At 35.2% G+C, this 27416-nt stretch overlaps 1 long non-coding RNA gene across 1 annotated transcript; it reads right to left on the bottom strand.

Annotated features, from left to right (window-relative positions):
• Positions 1 to 841: 841 nt before the first annotated feature.
• On the bottom strand, positions 842 to 1864 carry LOC128211276 (uncharacterized). Its single transcript, XR_008257253.1, has 3 exons — positions 1784 to 1864; positions 1253 to 1371; positions 842 to 916 (listed from the first exon to the last, which is right to left on the bottom strand). It is a non-coding gene; the product is annotated as an uncharacterized LOC128211276 (long non-coding RNA).
• Positions 1865 to 27416: the final 25552 nt, after the last annotated feature.

The following is a 27416-nucleotide window of genomic DNA, read 5'->3' as shown; positions in this document are numbered from 1 at the left end:
TGCTGCCAAGATTTAGTTGTGAGCTTTGTAGAATTAATTTCGCATCTATGTTGCACAAATTCGGTTGAATATTGTTAACGTAAAGTATGTAAAAACCTATTTCTTTACTGGAGTATTTTTTTTAATTTTAAATCTATTACCCATACTTTTTTTCTTTTCTAATAATGTTGGTTTTGTTCGGTTATTATTCTTTAATTAATTGGCATTTGATTAAACTGAACTCACGTTAATAACTAATGTCCATTATAGATCGAAGAAATTCGGTTTGAACTGATATTTAAATTTAGATTCTAGATTAAAATGTAATATGAGAAATTATTCTGGAAAGTAATCTTATATAACTGATAGCATTACTTCAAAATCGCGTTTACGTAATTAGTCAGACAATTAATCTATTTAAACTTCGTTTTAACATAAAATCTGACATATCTAGACAACCTGCAAGTTTTATTTCAATAACTAGTTTACACTTAATTTGGTCTATTATTTTCCAAAAAAGCAATTCTACTTTCATGTAGTGTGTCTTCTTTATCATTGAATCAGGTATTTAGAAGTATGAGGAAGGTAGAGAAGTAGTGGAAATAGTATTAACTATTATGTTTTATTTTATAAATCGCAATTACTAATCAATACTTTAAATATTCATTGTATTTTGTTTTCAATCCAGCTTATAAATGTTCATTTTTAGCAATTCCTAAATGTATTTGTGAATTGTTTTTTTTACATAAATTTTATATAATTCATATCATAGTTACATCCCTTTTGAATTGGAAAGAAACTTAAATGCACTCCAATTTACTCACTACTAAATGATGATTAGGAAAAATATACCAAAGGAAAGTTTTTACAACGAAGATTTATTTTCACCAAAAACAAAACATAAGTAGATTTGTCTTTGGGTGTTTTGGTTCATCGCCTGGAAGGAAACAAAGACAAATATTACCCTTGACACTTGTTGGTAAACAGGCATGTTTTTGTAAATACCAAAATTGTTATGTCAATACCAATTTCAAACTAAAGCTAATACATATGCAAATCACAATTAAAATTGAATAGAGATATAACAAATTAACCAATATAATTCGTATTTACACGAGTGATTTATACTAAAAATACGAGTGACATTAATAACATGAATAATGAATTCCCCTTTCGTGAAATTAATAGCGTGAGATAAAAACAACAACATTATTCTAATATAGTTTCCGATAAGCGTGCTACTACGACAACAACTTTTTCAATAATTTCGTACCCTATAAGCCTATCCTATCCAGCGTCTAGGGCAGCACCACCTTAGATATCCACAGCGCCCCTTGTCGATCTCCGAATGATAACATCGATATCTACAACTGCAGTTCCCGCCGCCTACGGCTTTAATAGATGTGTTCAATTAAGCATGTGTTATCAATTTTAACACGCAGCTCCGAACACATTTAATGCGAACAAGAAATCGAACAATAAATGTAAATAACTATATATTCAATATTTTTCTGATATATTTTGAAAATGTGGCAGTAGTCTTTGTATAGCGTTATTAAATGTTTTTTTTACAGTAACCCTTTAGAGCTTGAAGCATATTTAAGTAAAACAATGGAAACAAGGAAGAACATTAAAAGCCAGTAACTTGTTTAAAGGCAGAAGGCTATTGCCCAAAAGACACTAAACGATAGAGATAGTCGCAATTGTCGCATATATCAAGTCAAATAGTGCGACCGATAGCAGAAATACTTTTAAGTTGTTAGAACCTATGCACGAAATTTGAAATAAAACGTTTTTCACTTACCTTCAACGGTAGCTGGCAGCAGTGTCATGGAGAGGCAGCTGACCAGAAGAAGAAGTATGAACAGCTTCATGTTTGCAGACTCGAGTGGTGAATACTCTCCGGGTCCAGAGATGGCTCTTTTATAAGTCAGAAAATCAAGCCAATTTTCCCGATGTTTCTCAAAATATCCGATTATTAATGTAGGCACATCGTTTTAATGACATTCAAATGTAAACAACAATTAAAAACAATTAATATCTTATTAACATGAATTATGCTTAATTGAAACTTTTATGATTAAACCACGATTGAAAATAGCAAAAGAAAAAAATAAATACACGAATGATGTTTGTTTAATTTTAATAAGCAATCACTGTTTTATACATAACATGTATATCAATATTATACAATGATACATGGACTGAAATTTTACAAGCAACAGTGTTGATGTTTATATTTAAATAATGTCAGCACGCCTAAAAAAATACATCCATAGAAAGAGATTGAAAAATGGCATGATTTGGAATACAGCTACACCGCCCAAAATGAGCTACATATACTTGGATGAATTTTAATTATTTGCTCAATTTAAAATTGTTTAAGATTGAACAGCCTCATCCCAAGCTATTTCATCAAATAAATTTATAAAATAAAGGCAAACATATATTGAATGCTATTTTATGGGCCTCCTTTTGCATGCATCATATGCATGCATTCCACCACGTTTTAAAACATCTTTCGCTTCTGAATATTAACGGCTGTTTTTCAGTCAAGAATATTTTAATATAAAAACGTTGCGTTGCTTTTGACAAAACAATTTTCGTATAAAAGTTATGTTTTTATCGCTGTATTTAATTCATTTTTAAATATGTATTGGCTGTGATTGCTAAAAGTATCTAAAAACCAAATTTTAATTGCTCAACACAATTCAAAATTAATTAAAACGAGAATAGAGTGCACCATGCAGACGACAAAATTGCGTAGAATGTACTTGACTTGTGAATGCAAACGCAGCAATTAGTGTTGACATTTTCGTAACATGAAACGACTGGTACAAAATAAATCAATTGTTTTCAAAGGCGGTACCTAACAATCTTGATAAACTTACTTTGTTTTTAGCTCGACTATTCGAAGAATATGGAGAGCTATACTACTCACCCAATCGTCGGCGTTGGCGTCACACATAGGTTAAGGTTTTGCATGTAAGCACACATAGGTCAATATCTCAGCAACTACTTGAAGTATTGCATTGAAACTTTATACAGTTGTACTCAACCATCCAACCTACTTAATTAACCAAGTTAAAAAACCCTTAGTTTGCATTTAATGCAAATAATAGGCCTTTATTATTTGACTTAGAAATTCTGGTTGTTTTGCGTGCAAGCACATGAGGTATTGCATTGAGTCAACTATCCAGCCTACTTAATTAACCAAGGTAGATAACTCATGTTTGTATTTAATGTAAGTAATTTTTATTATTCGACTTAAAAATTATGTTTAAGGTTTTGCGTGTAAGCACATATAGGTTATATCTCAAAAACTACTTATGGTATTGCATTGAGACTTTATACAATGGTACTTAACCATCCAACCTTCTTAATTAACCAAGTTAGATAACTCTAGTTTGCATTAAATTCAAATAATGGCCCCTTTTTTAAACATAGAAATTCTGGTTAAGGTTTTGCTTCTTACCACTTTTAAGTCAATACCTCAGCGAATATTTTATGTATTGCATTGAAACTTTGCACACAAGTAAGATAACTTTATCTTTCATATAATATTATTTTTACCCCTTTATTATGAGAATTAGGGTTAGGGTTACGGTTAAGGTCTTGCATGTAAGCAGACATGGGAAACAATGTCAGCAAGTACTTGATGTATTGCAATGAGACTTTATACAATGGTATTCAACCACCCATCGTAATTGAATAACCAAGTTAGATAACTGTATTTGGCAAATAATGGCCCTTTATTATTATACTTAAAAAATCTGGTTAAAATGTTCCATGCAACCACATTTATGTTAATATCTCAGCACATCATGTATTGCATTAAAATCTTATCAGTGATTCATGCATGTTTCGCCAAAACTTTTCAATACTTACCCTGAAAAGCGGCGGAATAGTCGAGCGCGCTGTCTCTGTGTCAGCTTTTGTTTTAATAAATAGTATGTATGCACTGTGCGGTTTGTGGATTTTTTCTGCTGTTCTTCCTTGTTTCTTGTTTGTGATTTTTTTTTGTTATCATGTTTAATATCTTTGGCGTTTGCCCAGTACCGGGTTTATGTTTAAACGTTTAGCTACTGAGCTTGTTTCTATAGTTTGTCGCATAATTATTCATAGACGATAAGGATTAAGATCCCGACTTTGATCCGGATGAAACATATGCAACTTAAAAGCTTTTTGCATAAATATTAAAATTCAAAAATGAAACAGAAGAGTAAAAAAGGAGAAGTGTCACGTCGCATGCTTTAAGCAAATGCACGTGAGGCATTGTTTTACACATTAGGAAATACATTTGATAAATCCCAAGTTTGTAAAAATGACACAAAATTCACAATATAAAAGATAACGTTCATTTTAAAAAGAGGGTAAATGAAACTGAACTGTTTGGTATTAATACATCTTTCTTTTTTTAAGCAAGGACCCTAGTGAGCAACGCAAGTTCCTTTTCTTCGAAGAAAATCTAATGTTTCTCTTCCAAACCAGTGTCATGTGCAGGCATCATGTAGAGCGTGAAATCAGTCAACAGCAAGGGTAATATATTGCTAATACGCATGTTTATGACTCTGGTTATACGAGACGGTGGGAATACCAGCCAGAGAAACAGTATCCCTGCTGGAAACCTTCTACTAAGTGCCGGTATATTGTTTACGGGCTGCTCACCTAATGAAATTCTGAGGGTGTTTGAATTCATGGACATAATGGCATTAGCGCTAAACACTATCTTTGACCATCAGAGGAAATTTCTCTGGACGGCAGGGGAGAATGCATGAGATAAGAGTGTGACTATTACCATGGAGTTTATAAGAAGACGTGGCACTGATGTTATCCAGGCAGGAGATGGACAAGCTGTGGTCCGCAGCACTCAGCAAAGTGTTGGGCATATTCCTCCATTGATAATGGGGTCAGGCCAGGTCAATGGAATTCATCTTGTACATGTATAAGACAGTTGTGTCATTTTTAAATAGTTATTCAAAGTTTCAAAGTACGTGCCTCTTTATTCCGAATGGGGTCTGAATCAATCATGCATAATTCCTGAGTTATGCCCTTTATACATGAAAAGAAACAGTATAGCTTGTAGGGATTTCATATTTGTACCTTATGTAGGTTTATGATGTGAAGATGAAAAATGTGTCCACTCATTCATGAAGACAAGTAAAATACACTGAACATAAGTCAATTAAAGTATGGTGTAAGCATGTTTCTGTAGACGAAACAAATCTACTTGTTTTAACAATCTTTCAGTCTTTATCGATCAGACAAGTATTCAAATTGAAGTGTTGTGGATTCATGTAGCATTCTATTTATTAATGTTTAAGGAAACAAGACAGCTATATTACTTGAAGACATTATAACGAACAAGTAAATAATTTTTATGTAACTTAGTCAAGGACAATGCGAAGCTATCAATAGGCTTCCACACATCAACATTGAAGAGCTTTCGTGCAGTGATAAACAAGTTTGCACCAAAACTGAACAGTTTTTCATACTATGGACAATTGTACAGGCAGCACTTTGCTAATCTGCACTCCAATGAAAATGTTAAAAGGGAAGTCGCAAAAACCAAAACTGGTAATATTCAGTACAAAGTTTCATTTCCCCAATACAAAATGGGTAATGATTTTAGTGTCAAAACAGTTACAAGAAACATGACATTCAATGATGTGAACATACAAGTGGATACCGTTGTAGACATTTGTGGAAAACAGAGCTGTATGAACACTCCTGTTCCTCCGCCACTCACTTCCAGCAAACGCAAGCCGACGCATGCGGAAGTCAGAAGTATTATGGATAGTTGTACACGGTATAAGAAATTAAAGTATTAATTCGAAAGTGCAAAACACTAGATGTACAATCGGAATATATATAATATCAAAATGTCCATTTCATAGTTTTGAAGTCAGTTTTAAAGCAAATCTGTCACATTTTTCTTTCTTTTACTATTTCAATTAATAGTATTTTTTTTTAATATTTTTTTTGGGAAAAGGTCAGAATAATGATTTTACATTTTTTTTTGTGAAAGTTAATATTTTTATCCATTTCATCACATAAAAGAAATTGTTTATAACATGAAATTAGAAATAAGTGTTGTTTATGGTTCAACATAATTTGTGGTTAGTACAAACTGCAATTGAATTTACATTTTTATCATACCATAACTCTTTTTTGAAAATTGCATATTCAAATTACGATTTTTAGACTACATCTATCATTGTACATACAAACGAGAGTATGTAAACTCAGGCTACAAGACCTGAAAATATTAAAAAAAATATCAACAAACCTGTCGAACGACAGACACAAACTCGTACAATGAGAGAATCAACCTTAGTTGGAAATACTCAAGAAAATAATTTAAAATAGCTTAAACACTGATAAGTGATTTAAGGGTCGGCAGCGATGCAAAAGACGATGGTGGGACCAAAATTTTTAAATGTTTGAAATAATCAAACTTTTATTTAGTTTTGAGGTTCAACAGAAATGACTCATATATCCGATGCAACATGAAAAGCTGCAAATAAGAGTTGAGCACTTTTAACAACAGAATATTTTATCAGATTTCCAATCAAAAAGCATTTACGCTTTCCTGGAAATGTCTTAATACAAAAAGAATGTGTTCCGAGTCAAATTTAACTGTCCAATCAACAATGTCTTGTGGCTTTGTGTTGATTGCAGCTATTTAAAAAAATTTAAAAATATATGCATTTTGTAACCCGGAAATGAATTTCATACGCGAAAATTCATTGCTTTTCTGAATAATCTTATTTGACAAGACAGCATCAAGATCTCTCAAGACATTGTTCAATAAGTTGTCTGGGGCATCTTGACATAAAACCGAGTATTAATGTTGAGTACTAATGTTGACAGACTTTTCCGTAATAATGTGAATGCTTTTTGATCAAAAATCTTTTTTTTGTAAAATTTGTTGAACTCCAGGCCTACTCAAAACATGTGGCCAAGAATAAATGTTTAACCCCCCCCCCCCAAAAAGATTGTTCCTCAAAACTTATTAAAACATGTACTTTTAAAACGTTTTATTTTCTTACCTTCCCCAACCACTTATGCATCGCTATCGCACATTAAAATACTTAACCACTGCATACAAATATCTACGAACGAATGAATCATTAAATACCACCATTTGACGTTATCAAATTGTTTGAAAACTATGTCTTCATATCGTCTAATAAAAATGCATATTGTATAAATCAGGAGAAATACTATATGAATAAAGACTATATATGCTTTTGAATATTCCTATATCAAGCAAAACGAAACGAACCGAACACAACTCATAAATGAAGACATGGCTGTCCACGCCTCCAATTGTATTCACAATAATGTCTTCCTCCGCGTTCTCTGGATTTCAACAGCTTTTTTGAAGTCGAGACAACAATTTTGTAGAATTATAATTATGTTTTTTTTTGCGAAACCAAAATTATGGTTAAAGTTCTTTTTAAGATATAAAATTGGGATTTGGTTTTGTTTAATATTTCAAGGCTGTAATTTTATTCAACAAAATATTTTCTTACTGCTAAATCTCATCTAATAAAAAAACTAACTAGCATGATCTGCACCATGTAGACGACAAAAAACAATTACTTAATTCATGCAAGGTATGTCGAATGCAATGACCATGACCTTTAAATGCAAATTTGAACAATAGTATTGACAGTTTTGTAGCATAAAACGTTTTGTAATCTTTTGTAAGTAAAAATATTGTTTGCTTGAGTAAATCATATTAACTCAAAGATATTTTCGTTAATATTCGAGTCGGTGATGATGTACGGTTTCTTTAGGTGTGATTTTGAGTGTACAAAATATGACCAAGCCTTTCATTATCATTTTGCCCGCCATGACAATTTTAACAAAAAAAGTTGAAAGTATATAGAATCATATTGTCATTTGAAAACTGCTATCTTATTATCCCTCCGTTTACTGATTTATTTCTATCCGCTTCAAAAGTATAAGAATAATAAAGCAACACACACTGAAAGAACTTAAAATTAGTAAAAGTAATGGTAGAAGTTCTCAAATGACAGATGACTAGAAATTAATTAAAGATGTACTCTTACTCCCAAATAGGCAGTTCTAAAATTGATAAATATGTTTAAATTTTTGAAAAAGAATTAATCAATATCTCAAACAATTATCTTTATGAAAGACACGTTATTAAATTTGAAAGAAAGGTGCAAAAACACGGTATTTCCACATTATAAAATGACATTCTTTCGCCATCTCCCGATCGTGTTCTGAAAATGCTTATTTGCATTATGTAGGCCAACCGGAAATCACAAAGCGAACGATCCCACACACGAAAAGTACAATGCAACAAGAGAAAAACAACGTGAATTCATCGACAGGATTGTCTAACGTTGACTTCCGTTGATATTCGTGAGAGTTCAAATGAATCGCAATAGATCATAGTTCGTCAGTTAATCAATGTGTTTAAATGCCAGTCTAGGCCTTTTACGTTATCACCCGAACGCTTTTACGGGAACGATCGTTGATCTCCAAAAATCCGTAGGATCCACTGGTCACTCAAAATTTGTGGTTGAGCTATTAAATACACGGCTACAATCTTGTTAACAATAATTGATTTGTTCCATAAATGCATTATGAAGTATGCCTCAAAGTGACACTCTTATTTAAAAAAAATACTTACACATGAAAAACAAATATACATTTTGACTGTAAAACATTTAACAACTCACTAAATAATGCATTTATGGAAAATATTAGTTACTGATAACAATGTTGATTCCGTGAAATTATAAGCTGAAAGTGCAAAAATGTTAAATGATTGGTGAATGCTTAAATATTTACTGTGGTCTACGTTCGTCTCATATTAAAGAAATAGCGACTTTTCTGCATCTTTCTTTCAAATCATCCTCGATATCCTTTATAATAATCATAGTTTTCGACATTCATTCATCCTTTTTGGTATATTAAAATAATTGCATTAATTGTTGTTAATCATATTTAGGAGTAAGCGTGCATTTAAGTTTTATCACTAAAACATATTTTTGATATATTGATGTTAAATACAAGTATCACTATAATAAATACAATCTGCTAGAGTTACTCGAGCGACTGAGAACCATGTTATCATTCAAACGATCCTTGTTTTGAATATCACACAGAATAGTTCAAGCCGTCTAGCGCGATCAGTGCTTAAATATGTCTTGCCCTTCGATCAGACATAAATCGCATACCGTTGGTACGTACTATGTATGTACAGACAGTGGATAATGTTGCAACTTGCAACGGTTATGTGCACTTAAATTAAACAACGGTAAAATGCAACAAACAAATACAACATACGTAAATGTAACCGCGGAATAAAAATAGATGCTTCAATGTAACCTAATACATTCAATTCTGAACCACCAGTAATTGAAACATCAATGCCTAACAATATAATATCAAGCAACTCAGATTTAGGAGACACATTTTCATAGACTGAGTTGGTCACAGTAGTGACCAAGCTACCAGTATATATCAAAGTAGTAACAGGTACTTCATTGGAAACTATGAATGTTTTATTTGCAGGTCCAAAAACTCGTTCCCTCAATTTGCTTTCGTTATTTCCCTCTGCCGATCGTCCATCTATGGCAGGGGATAGTAGTTGTGGTGGTTCTGTTGTTGTGGTGTGAAATTCCTAGGTCTGTAAATTGCTGTTGGCTAAGTTGCTCTTGAGGATGTAGATTTTCGAAGTTAAGTTTCAAGTATATATTAAACACGTTTAAACACAAACCACGTGTACACAATAACCCACAGTGTCAGTCACAGATACAAAGCACAAACTTGTACGTTTTTAAATTGGAGTTTCAAAACACAAAATGCTGGCCCGACACTGATCAGTTGATCGTAAACATATACCAGAACTTCATAAACATGATTTGACGTTCCGAATTTGGAATGCGGTTGTCGGAGGACGTTATGTACGGCTGTAAGCCTCGAATAATCGATCGGTCAACGCCTTCGAGGTCCTGAAGGGCGTCACTGAAGGTCGTCATCAGCAAAACGCCCCAGCTCCGCCACAGAGGTTGGTCGTCAGCTGTGACTGCCTGGTCTCCAAAAGTTCAACGTCTGGGAGGCAAATGTAACCCTGTGGGCTAATCTACTCCGTTTAAGCCTTGATGGGTTCGAAATATATTTTATGGAAGAAAATACCTATAACAAGCAAAGATAGTTTAAGAACATTATAAAGACAAAAGTTCACAAATAGAGAATACATAAATACCCAATTACGAACGACATGCTAACTATAAATTAAGACAGTTGAAAAGATAAAGACGCTTACCAGGACAGCTCAGATGTTTTTATAGTTTTGTCAAATTTAACAGAGAAATGACGAAACGTCTCTTCGGAGAAGCAAATGAAAAGAAACATGAATATATAACCGGGGCTTGTGGTTCGGACGTCGGTGTATGTTTTACAATCTTTTAAGGAAAAGGACAACTAAACATATAACTCTTTTTAAGTTTTGATTATTTGCTACAACCCCCTTATCAAGTACAACCTGTATCAAATGTACCAATGTGAGATTTACAACCTGTTTGGAGAGAGATGTTTTTTTTTTCTTTTTCATAAAATTTATTCATATAAAACAAACATGAGGGTGGGGTGAATAGCGCCTCACCAAACATGCATCAAGAAAAAACACAATAACAAAACTAACTGAAACATATATATATAAGAACAAAATATTTGGAACTCATCGAAACACTTTGCCTGCTCCATACCGTCACATTCTGTGGAAGGTGGCATTTTGATAATTTGTTCAAGTTCTTGAGATACCAAAGTAACCCATGCCGTGAAAATGGAACTGTAAGTGGAAGCAGCTATTCCGAAACGGATGGCGCAGTTTGTATATCAAGTTTTAGCTTTACTAGAGAGAAGAACATCTCTTCTAGTGTTGTTGACCGGGGTTTCCTGGGTTTCTTTTGTTTGCCTCTGCGTAGTGTTTAAACAAACAAGTACTTTCACCGATTGGGTATTTAATGTATTGAGCCTTAGGCTCTAGATAAGCAAAAAGAGCCTCAAAAACATCAACTTTCAACTTTCAGTCCGGTATAATATTGGAATAGTTTTTCTTTTGTTTCAGTTCATTTGCTTTCAGTACCTCGCCTGACCATTTCAATCTGTCCAATTCCTCACTATCATCCTGAAGATTTTCGTTCTCCTTAAGGATATGAAGCATGTCCGTATTCGCTTGTAGAATCTCAAGTGAAGCTATATCGGTCCCAGTTGTTGCAATCATGGCCAGCCAGATCTACTGCCTGAAAATACACAAATAAATACTAATTAGATGTTTTCAAATTGCAAGTAATATTTAGTAAGTTGTCACCTTTAAAGCTGCACTCTCACAGATTGAACGTTTTGACAACTTTTTTTTATTTTTTGTCTTGAAACGAGCCGATTTTTGCGAAAATGCATGAAAACTAGTTATATAAGACTGCTGTCAAAAGATAAGATCGCAGATTTTAACATTTAAGTTAACAAATTGATGTTTTATGCATTTTTCTTAAACCGCTAAGAGCAGTTTAATCCATAAACATTAATTTACGAACGGAAATATGAAAATCGGCAATCTGATTTTTTGTCAGCAATCTTTTATCGATGGTTTGCAGACATTTATGCAAATATGCTCTTTCCCAGACAAAAAATAAAAAAGTTGTTCAACGGTAAATCTGTGAGAATGCAGCTTTAACATGTTAATGTTAACATATAATGTGAAATAAGAAGTAATGTGTATACTAAAATTGCTTTGAGATTGTAATCAGAAAAGATTTTTTTCTCTTGAAATATATAAAAATTATTAAAAACTGTCCAGTTACAATAATACGACTGTATAACTCCCAATGATGGTTTTAATTTCAATAATTCAATGGAATGATTCTATTGACAAGGAGGTTCCTGGTTCAAATCACATTAACATGTTTGTAAACTATGTGGTACTTCAGTTAGTAAGTTTCAATGCATTGTACACATTAATACCAAGTTTATGACAGTTTTCGACAATTTTCTTTTTTTCTTGCAAATTGATCATACTGGTGCACAGTTGCTTTAAAGGAGCACTCCCTGATTTCAACAAGTTGAATATAGTTTATAATTATATAATTATATAAATATGAACTTAAACTTTTCTGTGGTATGTGGTCAGTAGCATGGCCTTGTGCTTCATCCAATGAAACCTCTGGGTTTGGGTCTCGATCTAAACCATTACCCTCGTTGATGATCTGAAGTTCATGGCACTTGTGGCTCTGCTGGGCCCTAGAATTTAAAGAGTTAATGCAAATATTTAGAAAAATACTACCTTAAATGCACCGGTTGGAATAAGCCATGCTTTTTACAGCAAGCACGGTTCATTCTTTCAAAATTGAATGCACTATGTAAATACAAATGAGCCAGACTATTAACATGTATCAAATCTACAAAATATGTTGTGCATTTTATTAAAAAGCTGTAGTGTAGTATGTATGGGTAAGAACCAACCACCTGGTTAGCCTGGTTGGTTCAAGCTAGTGTTCTGACAGGTGTGAGATGGATCCTGCACGTTTCGTCTCGGGTTTACTTTAGATGTAAGTGACAGTACACTATATCTATAGTCATTCTAAACTGAGCATGGACAGCTTTTTAGAATGACTGGTTAAATTTAATACTTAACCCTTTCCTCAAAGTTAACCAACCAACTAAAATCAGTTTAAATTTCGTTAGTTTTGATTAAAATATTTGTCACAGAACTTCCAAGTACTATTTATAGCACAAAATTACCAATTGAAATGCTGTGTACTGGGTTACTTGCAGGGGTTGATGTCACCTGGCCAGTGTGTTTAAGCCCTGCTATGTCATTACAGTCCTTTAGCGGACTGTTACAAAATTCATCGTCCACATTGACTTCCTCATCAACACAATCCGCTTGTATTTTTCTTTTTCATTTTCGACCCGGTTCTGCTCACTATCTGGAGCCGTGTTTATTATGCATTCCATTTCGTCATATTTATCAATGGGACGTGTTTTTTTCTTTCTGGTATCATCACTGGTATTGACGCTGGAAACATACTGGTCATCAACAGAAAGGGGTGCGAATCGGTTTTGCATGCGTCTTATTGTGTTTTGGGTGTATGTCACAGATTTAACAGAAGCAGATACCGATGGTCTTCTTTCGGCTAACCCTTGTGACTGCACTCGTCGATGAAGATTGCGTTGATCGAACTTGCCACGTCCTTTGCTCTCAGTGTACCGGGTGCTGTGTGAACGATTTTTTGTCGGAAATCTCGTGGACACTGCTATTGGCGCTTTCGGGTTTGAGTTTGTAGACGATGAATATCTAGTGGCTACTTCATTATACAGTCTAGGTCCTATGAATTCCCTCGCCTTCGGCACAATGGAAGCGTCTGCGTAAACACAACTTCTTGATTGCTGCTTGATTGCATCTCCGAGTCTGTGTGCCACCAATCTAGTACCCTCATACCTCAGGTGTAGTCCGTCTCGACTTAGATGTCTCGCTGTGAACTCTGGATGATCAACGAACTCCAGCCATGGGACTACGTGTGTAACTTATTTCAATGAGAATGAGTGGTTGACAGTCTTGGCAATTTCGTTGACACCGTCAACGAAGTCTGCATTCGGGCGGTCCAGGAATCGTCCGCAGCAGAATTGCAGATAATTTTATCTGGGCACTAGGGTTGAGTTCGAGTATGTTTTCACAAAGTCTGAATATCATCAACTACAGTTCGTCTGCTTTTTCCAGGAATGTCGTTTGCGCCAAGATGCTGGGCGATAACCTACTATGAAATTGCAAATATTTGTATAGAGTGAAGGTGCTTTCATACAGACGCATATGCAGACGCACACACCGACGCAAATACAGACATGCATAAAGATAGGCACAAGACATTAAGACATATAAGAACACACATACAAACGCACATACAGATGCACATACAAACACACAGGTAGACAGACAGATATACACACAGCATACAGACACATTTAAAGGCACAGATACAGACACACTTACAGACGCACAAACAGACACACATAGAGACATATAAAGGCGCATATACAGACGCACATACATACATACATACAAACACACATAAAGACACACATAAAGGCGCACAAGCAGACGCACATACAGACATACAAACATAAAGAAACACATACAGACAGATACATACATATAAAGACGCACATACAGACACATATAAAGGCGCACATACAGACACTGTTAAAGACGCACATACAGACACACAGCCATACAAACACATATAAAGGCGCACATACAGACACACATACTGACGCAAATACAGACATACAGACACCTTTAAAGAGGCACATACACCCACACTGACATACAGGTACATTTAAAGACACAAATACAGACATACAAACACATAATTATAAAGAAGCACATTCAGACGCTCATACAGACATACAGACAAATATTATGTCGCAAATATAGACAAACAAACACATATAAAGGCGTACATACAGACATGTTGTGATTATTATAATTGTCCGGAATTTGTCCGGTCCGTTTGCCAGTCTTTGATTCCAAGTCAAAATTACGAACGATTTCCTTCCGTTGGTCCGGATTTGGTCCGGTCTTGCCAGTCTTTTATCCCCAACCCGGTAAAATCTCGTTTTCGTATCGCGTTATTTGATAATTTCGAAATCCTGAATAGCAACACCTATCAACTTGAACAAAAACAAAACAAAAACAAAACCGTGTATGAGTACACAAACTCTGTTAATTGATCTTAATCTTACTGCCTGATTGGCTAAATATCATATATCCAATCTGAATATCCTGGTGTGCAGTTTTCGATGTTTTATTATATAAATGGACCCTAAATTGCCCTGAGCAAATAACCCCAAACCATGGAAAACCATGCGTACCATTCCTTAAACTAGCCCGTTAAGGCGTAGACAGGTTCAACATCGGTTTTAAGTATCAAGTAATTATAACAAGTATGACCTTAAACTTTCTGTGTTTATTTTTTCTTCATGTTTGAAAACATTGGTTTGTTACTGGAATAGCATTTACAACTTACGATACCCACGGACAAAGTTCCATGATGTTGTACTTTGACATTTGTGTGATTCTTTTTCAACTTCTCAATATACTGCTGTCTTACCTTTTCTTTATGCTTTCTTCCAAATTTTATTGCTGGGACCTTAGACAGGTAGTCTTCTAATGTTACCAAGTATATCATCAACTAGGCCTTCATCACACTTATCTTTTGCAATCGTTTAAGACTTTCCCAAACTTTGTTGCAGTTTTACAGCCCTTTGCTCAAACCGACTTTGACCTGTGGGCCTATCTCACATGGATTATTGATTTTTGAGCAGCTGCTTTCTTCGTGAATAAGTTTTTTCTCAGTCTCAAAGTCTTTGTCATTTGCACTTTTGAAAGTTTTGTTCTCTTCACTGTTGGCTTTACCTTTTAAAATTTCAAATTGTTAAATGTCTAGCCACACAACCGCTCAGTACATGTTGGCAAGCTTTCAAACTTCATTACGGCCTTAGCAACAAGCTCTGCAACACATACTAAAGTGAGACCGATATGTCCGCATGTTTCAGAAAAGCCAGCGGTGCATGTACAGTATTAATAGTAGAGATCACTAATAATTTTGAATACCTAAACATGTAGCACTTTCGCCCCATCATGGCTTGTCGATTGAGAAGGATTGCTGATATAAAACTGAAAGATTCTGAAGACGAACTCTAATAATACTTAACTGAATGTACTACCTGTTTCAACTGATAGGGTCTTGAAACCTTGTAAGTTCTGGACGATGCTTTCTTAAAAACCTGTCTTTAGAAGGTACTGCTGAACAGATCTGTCCTCAATGTCTGGAATGTGTCTTATACCATAAGACCATTCTGACAGTTGCAGACTAAATAGTACACTGGGTGTAAGTTCCTCAATTTCTCCCCTTTGTTTGGAAGTTGTCAGGTGCCCTGTGTTTCCTAGCAACGGTACGTGAGTTCTTGTTTCCTGTTGTACTTATCCCAAGAGTGTGACAGAGATAAACAAGTTTGACCTATTTTTGAAGACTGTTGTCAACTTTTAACTTGGCACATAGATCCTTCAAATTTACAGCAGATAATGAGGCTATTTCATTGTAATTGCGTAATGTTTTACTAGGCAGTTTGTTGCTTTTATCAACAGGTGCGTCCGGCCTTTTTCATAATGTTACTGTCAAATCAGTCATCTGAAATGAAAAGACAATCATTTCTTTTTCAACATATCATATCATAGATAAATCTTGCTTGGAGACTGGTTCTTAAACATAAAAAATAGTCATTGATTTTATCAGGTATACCTACCATGAAACAATCAACAAAGTTATTAAATGTAGTTTAACATAGTTTATTAAAGATGTATATACCTGAATTAAAGATGTATATACCTGAACTATAGTGTATCAGATATACCTATTGGTGTTGTCAGTTAGTTGTAAGGCACCATAATAAAACATTCTGTAATATTACTGGTAACAAAAACTTAATTTGTTTATAAACAACTATTTAAAACTTGGACATGCTATATACTAAAAATAAACCCATTTAACATGTGATTTATACTGATAACATACAATCCTACATTAATTAATTATTGCCACTGATGACTAAAATCTGACAACACCTCTCCAGTTAGTTTAACATTATAAACCAATCGATTTGATCATTAACGAAATATTTTTCATTGAAAAGTTATGGAACAAACATAAATAACCTGTGGTGTTAACTGATTATTACCTTCAACCAAATACTGTTCAATAATTACACTTTACACTTACCCCACCCACTAACTCAGCATTGGTTACGATGTAAACATTAATTAATCAATTATCAAAACAGTCGTATTTTCTATCAATTCATTGTTCTTATTCAAAAGCTCTCTTTTTAAAAGAACTATTTCCTATGTCATGTTGCCGCAATGCATAAAGGGAAGCTGTAATATCGCGAATGAACAACACCGTACTTACTGTTTGGTCTTATGTTACTTCTATAAATAAATGCCAAACAGGGCCACACGAAGGAATTCCCGCTCTGCATGAGCATCGGGTAACGTCGTTGACCTCTTGGACCAGATCATTACCGCGATTGCTGAAAGAGCTTCAGGTCTACTCGTCGCCAAAATTGGGCGGACGTCATACAGAGGCCAAAAACCTTAGACGGTTGACTGAGGGCGATTTGTTGACACTAACACAAGCTAACCAGTCAGGGATGCGGACAGGGGGGACTCAGGTGCCGAATCCACAGGACTCGGACCGAAGTGGGATGCCAACAGCGACGAGCGGCCGTTCCCGTAGACAACTCTGTTCAGACGCACTGGAGATTCTCAGGTACATTCAGCGTCACGACTTGGGCGGGAGTACAATCGTTGAACAGTACGAACGGCCGTGCAGTGGTGGTTCATTGACTTCTTTTTGGAGGGCCTATGCATGGAGGATGCTCCTTCCAAACGTTGAAGATTCCTGGATCAGTCCGAGAGCGAGGGACTTCCGTCGGGCACCTTCATGAGCCGCCTGGCCATACGGCTCTCGTTCTTCGATTGCCTTCCCTACCAAGGTTGCTTGACCATCGAACGACTCACCGCGATCTAGAACGCGTTTGAGAGCAAAAGAAGCTATAAACAAACAGACAGCCAGAGCAAGGCTTAACCTGTACGCGGCGAAGAACATGGAACAAGTGTTGTCGCCTTGAGGGCCCCAACATCGTTTTCTACATACTACGTATCAAGTCAATACATATTAAAAAAATATTTAAGAATAACTTTTCTTTAATTTGAAGGTATTTTTTGTAACGATATATGGATAAATTTTGCGGTGACTTGCCGGGGGTCTAGCCGGTGATTTTGTGTGTCTATTATTGTTACTACTACAAGGTAGTAAAATATTTCATAAAGTAATTGACACATACGCGGATTGTTTATAAATTTATTAATGCCTTATATAGGTTCAAGATAAAACGTATAACTGTGCACAAAAACAACAACAACAACAACAACAACACATTCATTGCTTGAATGATACAAAGAGACAGTACAACACATGAAACTGTACAGATATAATGACTTGACTACAAGAGAGGTTTGCGCATTTCCGTCATTGTATTGTTATCTATATCAAATAAAGAGATCCCAAATGATGATAAATTATATATTTTTAATATATTTAATGAAACACGGGATTCACTTATGATGTGATTTTTAGACTGTGTTTACAGAGTGATAATTGAAATGCCATCAGGCATATTTTTTAAACCCAACTCTTTTAGACATTCTTGCAATTACGTCAAGTTTGCCCGAGCAAGAGCATGTACTAAAACACACAGAACAGCAACGACACAGGTCGCATTCACAAATGATGCAATTGTTGTCTTTGCAATTTATCCTTTGAGGAATATCCTTCTTCATATCGCATGTCATGAGTGCTATTAAAGTTTTTTCCTGCAGGCACAGATCGACTGCAATTGGCGCGGCAAAGTCCTTATCGCAGACAGGACATCATCGATTTTCTGTACGGATACATGCCAACAAATGCCCCTGATTGCCGTCACGTCCTGCTCTTACAACTTCCTGCCAGTAGGAAAGAAATGGCCGTGGGGCACCCCAGTGCAGCACGAGCTTAATGTCTCAGATGTCCAAACCAATACCGAACGCCACGGTGGATACAAGAATGCGAATAGAACTATTGGCTGGAAAATACCGCCAATATCCTGTCTTTTGTTTTTTCAGGGGAAGACAATGTGTACATTTTCACCAAACTATGATTTTCCTGCTCTTCACCGGCATAGGTCCGAAACCAAAGGCTTTTGTGGAGCCACGACCAGACTCTGAATACCATCAGATAGGACCTGAAATTAGTTTGAATGATAGACATAATTGCATGATTCGAAACTTTATCTGTGGTAGTTTTGGGCTCAAGCCACAATATTGGTAGATAAAAATGCTCCAAGTTTGAATAGAACTAGTCAATGTGAGAAAACGACGTCCAATATAGTTAGTTTTTTAATACATTAGAAACGTGAAAATGCGAAGCGGTGTCCTGTTCTGGCTAATCATCTTTACGAAATGTCCATAACCAAATCGTTGTGAAATTGATAAATTGATAATAAAACAATATTTTAACTAAAAAACAATAATTTATTTGGATACACACCTGCAGAAAATAACAGTCTTGCACATGGTCCGTGGATAATCATCAGCCTGAACTTCAAAAACCATGCTAGTTCTTGCTGTTCGTCGTGGCTGCACCTTTCCTATACACACAGCGTGATAGTCGGCCTGCAACGTGATATCAAAACAATATGAGCACCTGATTCGTGTTATTGTACTTTTTAAATAAACATCGCATTGGTTTTTATGGATTAATGTACTATGAAAGTAACCAATTTCAGAATCGCCCCGAAATGAAGAGGTCGATGTTTGGGTTTCAACTTAATAAATAAGGATATTAATATTTAAAGCATGGCATTAGTATACTGAAATAGAAGGGCTTACCTATCTGGAATGATGTCAATGGCATAGGCGTCGTCCTTCACGTCCAGGTATCGGATGATATCAGCACGAACCTTGTCTGTTGTTGTTGTCGTTATGGCCAGGAGTCGCACATCGCAAAGGCTACTAACAGTGGAACTCTATCGGAACTATGGCCGGAAATTCTCTCCCCTGAAAAGGGACCCATGACACTTATGTGTGTGGTTCAAAATTCACCTGAATTCAATTTAGATCCTTGTTATAAAATTGGTTTCACAGTCAATGATTAATAGGTAAATTCTGTACAATATTTATGCAAAAAGCTACAGAAACAAGATCAGTAGCAAAAAGTTTAAACATAAACCCGGTTTAGTGGCACTGGGCAAACGCCAGAGACATAGAACACAAAACCACAAACAAGAAACACAGAACAGCACAAATCTATACAAACAGCACACACACTATTATTATATTATTGAAATTGTATTGCTTATATTGCTTTATTCGTGGTGTTGGGCATGCAGTAAAGACAACCAAACCCTACCACTCAGACACGCAATGAGCTTCGTCACATGCCAACAGGCAGGTCTTGTTTGGAATTTGGAATCCAGTAACAGGTCTTGCCTCCACTGGTTTCATATCAATGCCTCCGGTGTGACAAATATTATCGAAAGATCGACACTTGCAATATCTGGAAAATATCACAATGCTAGTACAAATACAAATTAATAATTATAATTTTAATACTCTTGTCGGTACTTTAAAATGACTCAAAATGCAAATGTATTTACAATTCCATTAAGAATGTGCGTCTTTTATCAAATTAATTTAAAGGAACTATTAAAGTTTTATTAACTACCTTTACCATTTAACTGTTCGTCGCTCGATATGCAACTCTTAATACCCAAACAGTGCAGCTGTTGTTGTTAATCTTTCATCAAGCTGATGAGGGGAGACACAACATCAGAAACGTGAGGCAATTCAAAACTCTCCTACAAAAAAACAATGCTCATCGACATCACCATTAGCAGCTGAGCAGCAGAAGCAGCAGCATACATTACTTTCTTACTATGTCTAGTATAATACAATTTATTCAAACTTAATATAAGAAATGCATAGCACGGTATGTGAAACATATCGGATTAATAATATGATTATGTGCAAAATCGCAGTAAAAACTAATGACTTTAAAGAGAATACGTATGTTCCCTTTAAGATGGTGAGTAGTTTTATGTCAATTTGTAATAATTAAATAATTATACTACTGCTGCTGCTGCCGCTGCTACCGATACTATCGCTACTACCACTACTACCACGACTACTACTACTACCACTACTACCACTACCACCACTTCCACCACCACCACCACCCCCACCACCACCACCACTACCACTACCACTACCACTACCACTACCACTACTACTACTACTAATAATAATGTACATATATTTATAATGATAACCTGCTGGTCTTTGAGCAATGGCGGGATAATGTAGCACATAGATTGTCCATATCCAGTCGGCAGCAAAGCAGTCACATCTCTGTTTTCCAACAATGCCGAAATAATATTTACTTGTTCGTCCTTAAGTTCAAAGTTAAACTTTTCCGTTAGTCCACACCAAATTAATAACTTGTTCATCGGATTTTTTTTTCCAAAAACAAATGCGGCGAGCGAGCGAAATAATAATAAAAGTATTTGTTTTGCATTTAGCATAAAAGAGGAGCGAGCGAAGAGCGAATAAATATATATATAGTCACTTTTGCTCACATTTTTTTCACTTAAAAAATGACATTGTAAACGACACAATGATAACATCCTAGTGAAAGAATGATTACACTATAAATTAATGTTCTACAAATATAAGTTTTGAGATCAAATAAATGTTATTGCTTTAAACTGTTAATAAATGAAGGAATTCAAAATTACACTTTTCTAGTTGTTAAACATATTTGTTAATGTTAAGTTATTGTAAAATATCCTATACATGGCAAAGTTTAAAATTCTGGACACTAGGTTAAAAATAATAATGTGTTAAAATACCTGTCATATCCCATTGAAATGACTAGACAATTGCAAGGTGACTAAAAAAATAACTCACAACATGAATATAGACATTTGCATAAAACATAAACAACAGCTATCACAAGATAAATATCCTCATAAGCTGTCTGGATACAGGAATAATGCAACAAAATAACCGTGGGTACATGATAATTGAAAGGTGTTTAGGTCATGTTTTCAACCAATCAATTATTGTTACTCATTTGAATATGCCAGACAATATTCCATACCATTTTTAACTAGAGTTTTGCGACAGAAATAGCAGAACTTGTTGACCAACATACTTATGATGTTTCAGGGTTATAGCTGCAATACTTTTGAATGTGACAAAAATCGGTGCATAACAGTTTATGTTGATCAACATTAAAGTTTCACGAGTATAAAATACTATAAGCATTTTTTTGTGTGTAACTTACCATACAAGATTTTTGGTACTTGTTTTGAACATTCTGCCTATGTCAGGGGCCATAACTCTGGTAAGACAAGCATAATGTGACAAAAATAATGGTGCATAACACTAAAAAGATAAAATGTGACCTTGGAGATCACACATATGTCTGACACGCCGTCCTGTTGAGCTCAATAATAACAAGAATTTGCAACATATTATAGACTATTAATTGCCATTCGTATGATTATGATATATAAATGAATACATGTAATATGTATGGGGTGTACATACTACATAATCAAACCAGTGGTTCATTTAAGCCCGCAGAACATGCAGAGGCGGTGGGCAAGGCAAAACATATCAATATTATGTAGCTTATTGTGGAGTTGCAGTGATTGAAAAATGGGCACATTACTAAATAAGACATAGCTATAACATTCTAGTGTTCCGTGGTATACTTATTTTGCACACTACATACCTCCTTTCATCAGTTGATTGAACATTTACTGGCTTGTCGTCCATCGCCGATTTGTTATCAGCAGAGAATGACCGATGCATGTGCAAAGAGGGTACCGTTTCAGTAGATTTCGCAAAGAGCTGGTTGTCCTAAGAAATACAAGCAACACCTTTAACCTATTCATTGCTTGAGCTGTTTAAGGGTATCACGAAAATACATGTATTTATAAGCTTGCTACAGCATTGGCAAGCACAATTGAATTTAAGTTGCTGCCTGGGAATTAAAAAACCTTGGCTGGTATTTACTTCCAACTTAAGTCACTTTGTTAGAGATTTAAGAATCAAGTTAAATTATATTTTAATTCATCGTGAGTTTATTTCTTCCTTATTTTCCAAAACGTTTGACCCCTTTTTTTTGCTTCTTTGCCTGCTTTGGTGTAAAGCTCTTGGATATATGGCTTATTGTCATCCATAAAGTTATTTTCATCATCACAGTAGCAGCAAACTGCTAGAGCCCTGTAGTTTGGGCTAAAGTATGGAATTTCGATGTCAGTTGTACAGTTCAATGCTCTTTGCATGAATAAATCTGAACCCTCCTCTAACTGGTCCCCACAAATGTAAAGCCGGTCTTCTTTAAGTCGACGCATGTAGGCATCCTGTAAGAGATTTAATGTGCTTTATTAATGGAAATAATTATGTGTGAAAGGTGTTGCACATTTTACGAGCAAACTCAGTTGTTTTGTGACTAGACTTGTTCTGTCGTCATAGTTCATGAAATAAATAATTCCCCTTGATATACATGTGCATATTCAGGAAATTTCTGGCATCATGGGTACAACGCTTCATTCAAATAATTTTTAAGATTTGGGAGTGATTGCCCTAAGTAAAGTCTTTTGCATGACGCAATTGATGAAGCATACACCAAAGGTATCACAAAGGCCAGATTTATCTTCCTTAAACAGACAGGCGAGAAATCAACAAATTATTGCACTTTCATAGTGTCATAGGTTCGAGTCCCACTCTCTGCCTCATCAATAATCTTACTGGTTATAAACCAACTATGGTTCCTAATTGCCTGTGTTAAGCAGAATTGTACTGTATATACATTTGTTGTTAAAAGCCCAACAAAGCTTTATGTTACATGTTCACCTTTGACCATGTAAAATCAATCTTAACTTTAGTTCTAATACCTTTAACCAACATCATATACCTGAACCCTTTCTGTCTTTGAAGTACTGTAGACTAGTCTAGGCTTGTTACAATCACCGCACTTTATGACATCTCTTACTTTTTGGGCCTGTAAGTTTAAAGTGGTTTAGTTATTCAGGGGTGTTATATTTACTGACCTTTTGGAATTTAAAGTTAGTGCTATAAATCATAAAAGGCGTTGCACTGGTTTCGGGATCAAATTCTTAACCTATTTAACCATACAAATTAAAAACAGGTTGTTAAATGTTAATTCTTAACTTTCTCTATTGCATGCGTTGATAAATTGTCATAGAATAAACAGCGCGGATATCCTTTTGTTTACAGTAATATTTTATTATATAAAATGATAATATATTTCACCTTCAGAATATCTCTGTTTGCTTTGTCTTCTTCAATCAGGTCATCATCGAACACGCCATGTTTAGCCGAGGGTCACCTGAAACAGAACAATGAACAAATACTTAAAATGAACCACTAGCAAGGGTTGTACATGGATACTCTTTGAATTGTTCACATTTTTATCAATATGAGAAATTCTTAGAACATTTTTAATGAATATATATGACAATATTGCACATACTTGAAGTATACACTATTGGACTAGTAATTGTAAAAAAACCCCCTATAAAATGGTATCTGGCCTCTGATATGATTTAATTATGACAAAAAAAATGTTTTTATAAATTTTGCAATACATTTATAGATCATTTCTTCAGAGCTTGATCAAGTTCGTTTCCAAAAACAAACAGACCCCCACCACAAATTTACAATCAAATGGTATTTTACCTCTCTAAATGGCGAATAGTGTTTTCCGCTTTCGTCTGGTATAGGTTCTGGTAGAAACGATAGTCTTCTGAACATTTCCTGATCACGTATAGGATTCACAGAACAATGGACACAGTCTAGTTCCTCACACTTCATAATCTTGAAGCTGTTCTGTCCTGAGAGACTGTGACTTCAGATACTCCTGAAATGATGATATTAAATATTGAACAACTTACAAGTTATTAACTTATTTTCTGCAATGAACATTCAGTGAAACATTTAAATGTTGAATATGAACTGTCTGGATAAACCAATAAAACAAATGTCTTTATGCTGAATAAAGAATCCATTATTGTATATCTTAAAACATTTACCATGGGGTTAAATGTAAATATGGATACTTGGTGTTGCAGTCCAATGGGCACTGTCATAATAGTTTCCAAAACTTGCATTAGGTACTTCAGCTTGTAAATGCCTAAGGCATAAAAAACCCTCGCACATTAATTAATTAATTGCTCATTTAAACATGATTTTATTACAAATTTTATATTAAAGATTTGAAATACCTTACCTAAGGTCTACTGCATTTCTTGAAGTCATATCTCTTACTGGTACAACTGAAGGAAGCTGCTGGTAAACCTGTGATAACCTTCACTAAATCAAGGTCAGACTCTATTTCTTCGTCAGAAGCCCCTTTATGATCCTTCAGATAATTGCCTTTTAGTTTCATATTCGAAAACCGACCATTGATTGTTTGGATCACTGGTTCAATGCTCTTCTTGAAAGATTCCGGTTTTATTACCGCAATATTCCTAACAACGCCCAATGAGGATTCCCCTTTGAACATTTATTTCAAATTTCTTATCCATATCCTCACGGCATAGTTACACATGCTGTAATGCCAAATACAGTATACTCATACAGCATTCAGCAGGGTTCATCCAGCTATGATTTGGTGCAGTACGCAATGCATCTAAACAGTCTAGATCAAGCGCAAAGAACATCTCTAAAAGTGACACTTTTACTGACTCAAATGTCAAGCGGTGATCTAGACCTCCATCGGTAAATATGCATAATAGGGGTGTGTCTAAGTCAACATCATATAGAGAATAGTTCTCTAACTGGGGCAATATATACACTTTTCTGGGTGGGGAATGAGGCCGAATACCTGACCCAGATTTGCCATAAAAAAGGGCTTGGTAGGGTCGATAGTTTTATTCCGTCTCAAGATGTAAAGAAATAAGTGAAAAATACCATACGATAAAAAGGGATCTTGCAAGTGATATCAGCAATCGTATGATTCTCTGGTCCACGGGCAATAAGATTTGCGCGGTTGTTAACAAAAATACATATAAATGAGTGAATTGGTCTTTTCAATATTGTGTTCATGTTTCCTTTGATATAATGTTGTTATGTTTCAAGAATAAACACAATTGAATGATAACTACTACAGACCAATGTATTTGGACGTCCTGATGCTATGCTTGCTGAAGATCAACACCATTAGATTGCGGCTTCAAGTGATGTAGAAACAGTGGCATCAGAGACGGAAACAGATCCACCAGATGAGGATTGGGAGAACGTTGAAGAGGAAGATGAGGAACTAATGTCGGAGGAACTTGAGGAGCTAGACGAAGATGAAGGCAATGAGGTGGATGAGACTATAATGTATGGATTTGATGAATGCCCTCCAGGTAGGAATATCACATTATTCATAGTAAATAATGAAAACTAGTAACTACTCATATCTTAATTTTTACTCGTACAAACCTTGTACAAAGACATCACTTCCCATACATATTCTAAGTAATGGAATACAGCTTACACATGCTTTGCGATTAAAATTCTGATGAGTATTAAGTCATATTTTAGCAACAGTGATGCATTCGATTTATTTCAGGCTAAACTCTCTGCTGAGACAATGTGGGAAGACAAGTGAAAGCAAGGCACCAGACCCGTAACCATGAAACAAATATCAAACATGGGCATATGCTGTAAACAATCGTATATACATACCACCAATCTTGATGACAAGGCAGTTCTGCGAGCAGAAAATATAGCCAGCGATGTTAACCTCTTGAACAGTGTTGAGCATCGCCGAATCCGGGACCGAATGGTTAACATGGTTTGTCGGATCACCAAGAACTGCATTCCTTCAGCCCAAAATGCCAACATAAACGAACACATTTGGCATCACTTCGAGGCAGAAAGCAAAAGAAAAAGCGAAATGTTAAGCCTATGAAATGAATAGCAGTATAAAGCAGACGTATTCACCTTCCCACAAATGGTTATTTGAACAGCTTATTTGTTCAGTTTTAGTTAGAAATAAGTTTATTGAAATGATATCACGGACTAGATGGTCTTAAATACACGTTTGCATTTGTATTCTTTAAATTAAAAGTATCAGTGTTTACAGTGATATCTTCATTTCAGTTTAACATCGGTATTCTGGAGGAAAATCTTTCCTCCATACCAGGCGTGGTCAACATCCTTGAAAAAATACAGGAATATGTTCCAGCAGATGGCGCTAATGTGCATACACTGATTTGCTGGAGGGACGGATTGTCATACGAAAGGCATGTGGATGCACAAAGTTCACGCGCCAATGCTGATAATTCTCTTCTGCGTCTGGAAGGTCTGGAACCTTCTGCACAGGTGTTCCACAAAAGAATGCTACTAATGCAGGTAAGAAGTGTAACCCTTAATGTATTTTACATTTTTTGCATTGAAATTAGGATAGGAGTTGGTGTTTGTAATATAGATATGAAATAGCAAAAACATAAAGAGTATTTGCATAAATCTCCTAAAAAATGCATGAAAATCTTTGCAGTAAATAAAAAAGAATATCACAAGTGTATGATACACTCTAAATACACATGTGAGTTTTTGAGAAAATATTAGTAAAATTTAATATTATACTCTTACTTTCCCTGTAGGACACAATGTTTACATACTTTAATCCGAATGGACAAAGGAACAATGTACCACTTGAAGAACGTCTTCAACCAAAGGTCGGTGACACGCAATGTCTCCGAATCTTTCAACT

This window comes from Mya arenaria, chromosome 12 (assembly GCF_026914265.1).
Source record: "Mya arenaria isolate MELC-2E11 chromosome 12, ASM2691426v1".
Taxonomy (NCBI): Eukaryota; Metazoa; Mollusca; class Bivalvia; order Myida; family Myidae; genus Mya; species Mya arenaria.
The sequence above is the reverse complement of the archived record's forward strand: the minus strand, read 5'-3'. Positions and strand labels throughout refer to the sequence as shown.